The sequence below is a fragment of the Achroia grisella genome, unplaced genomic scaffold (assembly GCF_030625045.1).
Source record: "Achroia grisella isolate CSIRO2021 unplaced genomic scaffold, CSIRO_AGI_Agris_v1 utg784, whole genome shotgun sequence".
Lineage (NCBI taxonomy): Eukaryota > Metazoa > Arthropoda > Insecta > Lepidoptera > Pyralidae > Achroia > Achroia grisella.
Window position 1 is genome coordinate 17,210 of NW_026713024.1, and position 6,630 is coordinate 23,839.

General features: G+C 48.6%; 1 pseudogene; it reads right to left on the reverse strand.

Annotated features, from left to right (window-relative positions):
* Window positions 1-3,092: 3,092 nt before the first annotated feature.
* LOC131851506 (uncharacterized) lies at window positions 3,093-6,081 on the reverse strand (annotated as a pseudogene).
* Window positions 6,082-6,630: the final 549 nt, after the last annotated feature.

Sequence of the window (6,630 nt, forward strand, 5' to 3'; positions counted from 1 at the left end):
GACACTCATCACTTTGTCCTCACACAACTTCACCTCACTTATTACATGGTCTAGTAACGACTTATATGTCCCACTAACCTGTGTTTCCGTCCCTGCAGCTTGAAGCCGCTGCTCAACACTAGACAGGAGTCGCAGTTTGTCTAGGAGCTTACCTTCTTCCGATGCATCCATCTTAGTGGTTTTCACCAACACTCACTGTACACACAATAACTCTCGCGCCGTGAAACAGGTTAGAACCTGTTTACACGGCGTTATCGCAGACGTGACGTCACTACGGCGCCGCTAGTTAGGCGGGCGACGCGGTCCGGGGTCGGCGGTGCGCGCGGTCCCAGCGGCACACGGAGCAACGAAAACACGTCCGCTCGCCACCGCGTCTCGAACGCGACTCCAACCTAACCTAACCTAACCTAACCTAACCTAACCTAACCTAACCTAACCTAACCTAACCTAACCTAACCTAACCTAACCTAACCTAACCTAACCTAACCTAACCTAACCTAACCTAACCTAACCTAACCTAACCTAACCTAACCTAACCTAACCTAACCTAACCTAACCTAACCTAACCTAACCTAACCTAACCTAACCTAACCTAACCTAAACCTAAACCTAAACCGCAGGTTTCTATTGCACTTCTGGGAACATGGTAATTTATAATCACGAAACTACATCGCGTTCTATATTTACCTTATCCGCCATCTAGCGTGCAATAGCGGGACTGCATTCCTGGAAACATATTCGTTTCTAAATACGGAACTGCATCGCGTTTTAAATTTGCCTTATCCGGCATCTATCGTGCAATACCGGCATTGGACTTTACTTTTCTTTGTATATTAATATATTCAATAATGCTTTGGTGTGGTGTGGTGGTGATTAGCGGTTGGTGGTGGTGGTCAGCTGGTGGTGGTGGTCAAATGCTGGCGGTGGTCAGCTGCTGGTGGTGGTTAGCTGCTGCTGTTGTTGGTGGTTAGCCGGTGGTGCTGCTGGTGGTGGTTAGCTGGTCGTGGTGGTGATGTTGGTGATGGTCACCTGGTGGTGGTGGTTGTGATGATAGTGGTGGTGATTATCTGCTGGTGTTGGTCAGCTGGTGGTGGTGGTTATCTGATAATGATTGTGATGGTCACCTGGTGGCCGTGGTGGTGATTAGTTGCTGGTGCTGGTGGAGTTCAGCTGCTGGTGGTGGTGGTGGTCAGCTGCTGGTGGTGGTGGTGGTGGTCAGCTGCTGGTGGTGGTGGTGGTCAGCTGCTGGTGGTGGTGGTGGTCAGCTGCTGGTGGTGGTCAAATGCTGGTGGTGGTCAAATGCTGGCGGTGGTCAACTGCTGGTGGTGGTCAGCTGCTGGTGGTGGTGGTGGTCAGCTGCTGGTGGTGGTGGTGGTCAGCTGCTGGTGGTGGTCAAATGCTGGTGGTGGTCAAATGCTGGCGGTGGTCAACTGCTGGTGGTGGTCAGCTGCTGGTGGTGGTCAGCTGCAGGTGGTGGTCAAATGCTGGTGGTGGTCAGCTGCTGGTGATGGTTAGCCGCTGTTGTTGATTAGCTGGTGGTGCTGGTAATGGTGATTAGCTGCTGGTGGTGGTTAGCTCGTCGTGGTGGTGATTGTGGTGATGGTCAGCTGGTGGTGGTGGTGGTGATTAGCTGCTGGTGTTGGTCAGCTGCTGGTGGTAGTTAGGTTGTGGTGGTGGTGAAGGGCTTCACCTGATGGTGGTGGTGGTCAGCAGGTGTTGGAGATGGTTAGCAGGTGGTAGTGGTGGTGATGCCCAGCTGGTGGTGGTGGTGATGACGATCAGCTTGTGTTGGCGGTGTTCAGCTGGTGTTGGTGTTCAGCAGGTGGTGCTGGTGGTGATGGTCAGCAGGTGGTGTTGCAGGTCAGCTGGTGGTGGCGATGTGCAGCTGGTGTTGGGGGTGGTTAGCAGGTGGTAGTGGTGGTGACGGTCAGCTGGTGGTGGTGGTGATGACGATCAGCTTGTGATGGCGGTGTTCAGCTGGTGTTGGTGTTCAGCAGTTGGTGGTGGTTATCAGCTTGTGGTGGTGGTCAGATATCATATAACACGCATCGCAGTGTGACCAGTGCGGCGAGTGTGACCAGTGTGACCAGTGTACCCGTGTGGAGTGTGCGCCGCGGCTGCAACCTCCGCCTCAGTAGTGCAACTCTAAATCACCTACGTTTGTAACTGACGCATTCAAATATATGTTACATTTCTACATGCCGCACCATGGCGTAAACAATACGTCATAAGGTCTAACTTGGCTAGTTTTCATATACGAAATATACTGTAGCCTTCGCAAGTTCTAAACATGTTACTTGTCGGTTCCTATTTTAATATTAGTAGTAACTAGCAATCGAAAGTAATAATTGGTATATGAGAACTGGCCAAGTTAGAACTTAGGCTACAGTATATTATCCTAAGTTATAAGAAGAAATGATATTTTATATTGTTATAAATACATTTCAGGACAGACCATTGAACTTGGTACCCATTTAGATCTCATCTCTTTTGTTATAAATTGTTGTTTGTATTGTTAAAAAAAAAAAAAAAACCTCATATAAATATTACAAATATTATACTATTACAAACAGACACTCCAATTTTATTTATATACTAGCTGACCCGGCGTACTTCGTGACGCCTGACAGTCAATGCTCTAATTTATTAGTTTATTTAATACTTATTCTGCTATTCAGGACGCCAGGCCAGCTAGTAAGATAAAAAAAAAAAGTTATTAAGTCAATTTAATAGTCAATAAAACATTATAATTTCATATTTTTCTTATGATACCAACTTTATATATTTTTATTTCTTCGAAATGAAGTTTTATTTTTATTGTAGTACTTTATGATAATGGCAACTTCATTAATAGTAGGTGCATTAAAATGTCCTGAATGTTGTGTTGGCCCACAGGAGCCTTTTGAGTTTTCAGCTGTAATAACAATTTGGTGATCATCAGATGGCGTCATATCTATTGCACTATTAATGGAGAATTGCCTTGCCTTGCAGTCGTTATCTGACCTGGCACTGGTAACAGTGAGCCTGCTCTGTGACATATTTGACCTTTTTTTTTTTTTTTTATACTACTATGGTGGCAATTTTTTTTTTTTTTATACTACTATGGGTGGTTGCCGGCCCTTAAGAAACCTTAATATACCCTTCTTGAAAAACCCCATGCCGTAGTTTCGTGGGAAAACCTCGGCCGGAAGTTCATTCCACAATCTAAGTGTACGCGGGAGGAAACTCCTCTGAAACCGCACTGTTCGGGACCACTTAGTTCCAGTGTGTGGGGATGAATTCCCTGTCGATGGCGAGCGGTGCGGTGGTAAAAGGTGGCTGTCGGCATCATGTCGAACAATTCCTCAGAACACAGTCCGTTGTATAATCGGTAGAACACAAAGCGAGGCAAAGTCTCGCCTCAAGCTGAGTGGCTCGATACCGCGAGAGAGATTAGGATCATCGACAATTCTCATAGCACGTCTCTGAACCGAGCCAAAAGGACCGAGCTGGTATCCAGGTGCTCCCGCCCAAAGATGAGAGCAGTACTCCATGTGCGGCCGAACCTGTGACTTATATAAGAGAAGTCTCTGGTCCGCAGTGAAGTACCGCCTCGCTCTATTGAGCACACCGAGCTTCTTGGACGCCAGCTTTACCTTTTCTTCCAGGTGACTGTGAAACTCAACAGTACTAGAGATGTCGACACCGAGAATCCCAATACTCTTAGAGATGGTAACGGACGTGTTCTGGAATTGAGGAGCCACAGCAAAAGGGGTTTTCTTAGCGGAGAACGCGCAGGCTTGTGTCTTAGTAGGATTGAATTGAACTAAGTTCAGTCGCCCCCAATCGGAGACTCTGGTAAGAGTACTCTCGATTTCAGACACAAGCTGTTCGCGTTTTGCCTCCACAATGGAAAGAGGGATATTAGCACGGCCCGTGTAATATGCATTCCCGGTACTGTCATCCGCATAGCAATGAAGGTTAACTGTGGTTAATCATTGATATGCAGCAAAAACAGTGTTGGGGAGAGAACAGAGCCTTACGGGACGCCAGCGTTAATGTCCATGCTATCGGAGCAATCACCGTCTACCACGGTTTTGATGCATCTGCCAGACAAAAAACTAGCGACCCATTTGCATAATCCCTCTGGTATTCCGTACGAGGGCAATTTCGATAGAAGACCTTGATGCCAAACCCGATCGAATGCCTTCGCTATGTCAAGTCCGACTGCCAACGCCTCACCTTTACTCTCTATGGCAAGAGCCCAGCGGTGTGTGAGATACGCTAAAAGATCACCAGTTGAGCGATTATGGCGAAAACCATATTGACGATCGCTCAATAGATCGTCATCTTCTAGGTATCCAAGGAGCTGTGTATTAATTACACGCTCCATCACCTTGGAAAGTAGAGATGCAATAGCGATAGACCTGTAGTTCGATGGGTTTGATCTGTCGCCCTTTTTTGGCACAGGGTGCACAAGGGTGGTCTTCCATGATTGCGGAAATTGCCCAGAGGAGTATGAAAACGCGAAGAGGCGCGTGAGTACGGGACACAACTCAGGAGCACACTTCTTTAACACCAATGCCGGTATGCCGTCTGGCCCATTCGACTTGTTGACATCAAGAGACAGTAACTCTCGCCGGACTCTCCGTTGCGTTACGGATATTTCCGGCATAGAGCTACCACACCATGGGATGGTAGTAATAATTCGACTCTAGACACCAGGGATTACACCATTCGACTCTAGACGCTAGGGACACCAGGTATGGTGTCCCTAGCGTCTAGAGTCGAATTAGAGGCAAAAAGAGCGCACAATAAATCGGTCTTCTCTTTTGCACTAAGTGCCAAGTTATCATCCGGCTTCCGTAGTGGTGGTAAGGACGACTGACAAAAGTTACCTTCGGCAGCATTGGCAAGCGACCAAAAGGCACGACTTCCAGAAGGATGTCGTGCTAGTCGATCTCCAATTTTGCTGACGAAGTCGAATTTGGCTCTAGCAATTGCCCTCTTACTAAACCTAGATGCAGCATTTAAATTCCGCCTCGCATCAGATACGCCAATATCTTTGTTAGAACGACCCGTGGTCCAAGCCTGAAAAGCAGTTTATTTAGCCTGTCTGGCTTGTCTGCAAGACCTATTAAACCACGGTAGCTTTTTCGCCCCCAAAGGAACAAGAAAGTTTGGAATAAAGTATTCCATACCCGCAAGTATGACTTCAGTGAGGGCGGCTGTACAGATATTGACGTCTTCTGATGCAAAGCAGTACTGCTTCCATGGGTACGATGCGTAGAATTCTCGCAATCTATCCCAATCTGCTGACTTGTAATGCCACATGCGACGTTGACACGGAGGTCGGGATGTGTCAGGACTTGTGCACGGTACCTGGGATCGGATAAGACAGTGATCTGAAGAACCAATTGGTGCCTCCACGGTCACTGAATATCCGTCCGGATGTGTAGCCAGCAGAAGGTCAAGTCAGGAGCTCGTATGGGTCTCAATATCTAGTATTCTCGTTGGAGAAGGCACCAGTTGAGAGAATCCATATGCCAGAGCAAACTCGTGAGCAGTTCTCCCCGCATGGTCGGTGAGCCGAGAACGGAGCCACTCGGTGTGATGGGCATTGAAGTCTCCAAGTATCACAAACCTCGCGGAGGGCTACTGCTCTAGAACTTTATCAGACATCAATTGAAGGTGCTTAAACAGTCGAGTCGTATCCTCGTCACCGCTATGAGACCTGTACAAGCACGCATAGATGCCGGTGTAGTCACCCTGATCTACACGTACCCATAGAACAGACAGGTCTTTGTCTTCTGGACCAAGAAGGCGGCGACAGCAGATATCCCCCCGGACATACAAACATACCCCGGCACGACGTACAAATTTGTGCTCGAGTTTATACCCGGGGTATAGTAGGTATGAAGTATCAGCCGGAGAGGATATCTGGGTCTCCGTAAGGAATAAAAGGGTCGGCTTGGCGGTCTCAAGGTGTTGGTGGACCGCATTGATGTTTCCGTGAAGTCCCCTGATGTTACAGAAATCCATATTGAAAGTGGATTGGGGTGCCGCTGATGTACCAAACTTTCTTCCTTTGCTTCTGGTCATTTTTTTTTTTGGGTGTTTTTTTTTTAAAGGTTAAAAGGGGAACGGTTGCGCTGGTATTAGAAAGGACAAAAAGGTGCGTCAACACACCCCAGCATTGCACAGGTTGAGCGATTTGGTGGCACGGCGGCCGGAAGGGCCCCCGGTCCCCCCACTGGTGTAGCAGCCGGGTCCACTTCGGTCTCCTCCTCCGGCACGACTACTACACCAGGGATTATGCGCAAGTGGTGGCTCAGCCTCCCAGGGCGGAGATTACGTAATCCCTGGGTTCGGGAACCCAACAACCTTTTTTTTTTTTTGACTTGGAGAAAATCCCTCATGGAGACCCGCCGGCCCCGGGGGAAGCCCGCGGGTACTGTGAGACTCCTACTCACTAAAAACTCCAAGATGTCCCTCACCCAACGCCTAAGCCGGAGTCGCGGGATCGATGACATTCTACCGCAACTCCGGCGGCGGTGGCCCACTCTAGCAGCGGGCCCCATCTCTGCGGGTTCCCTAGCGGAACCCACTACTTCCCCTCCTCCTCCCTGGGGAAGGCGCGCGGGGACATGC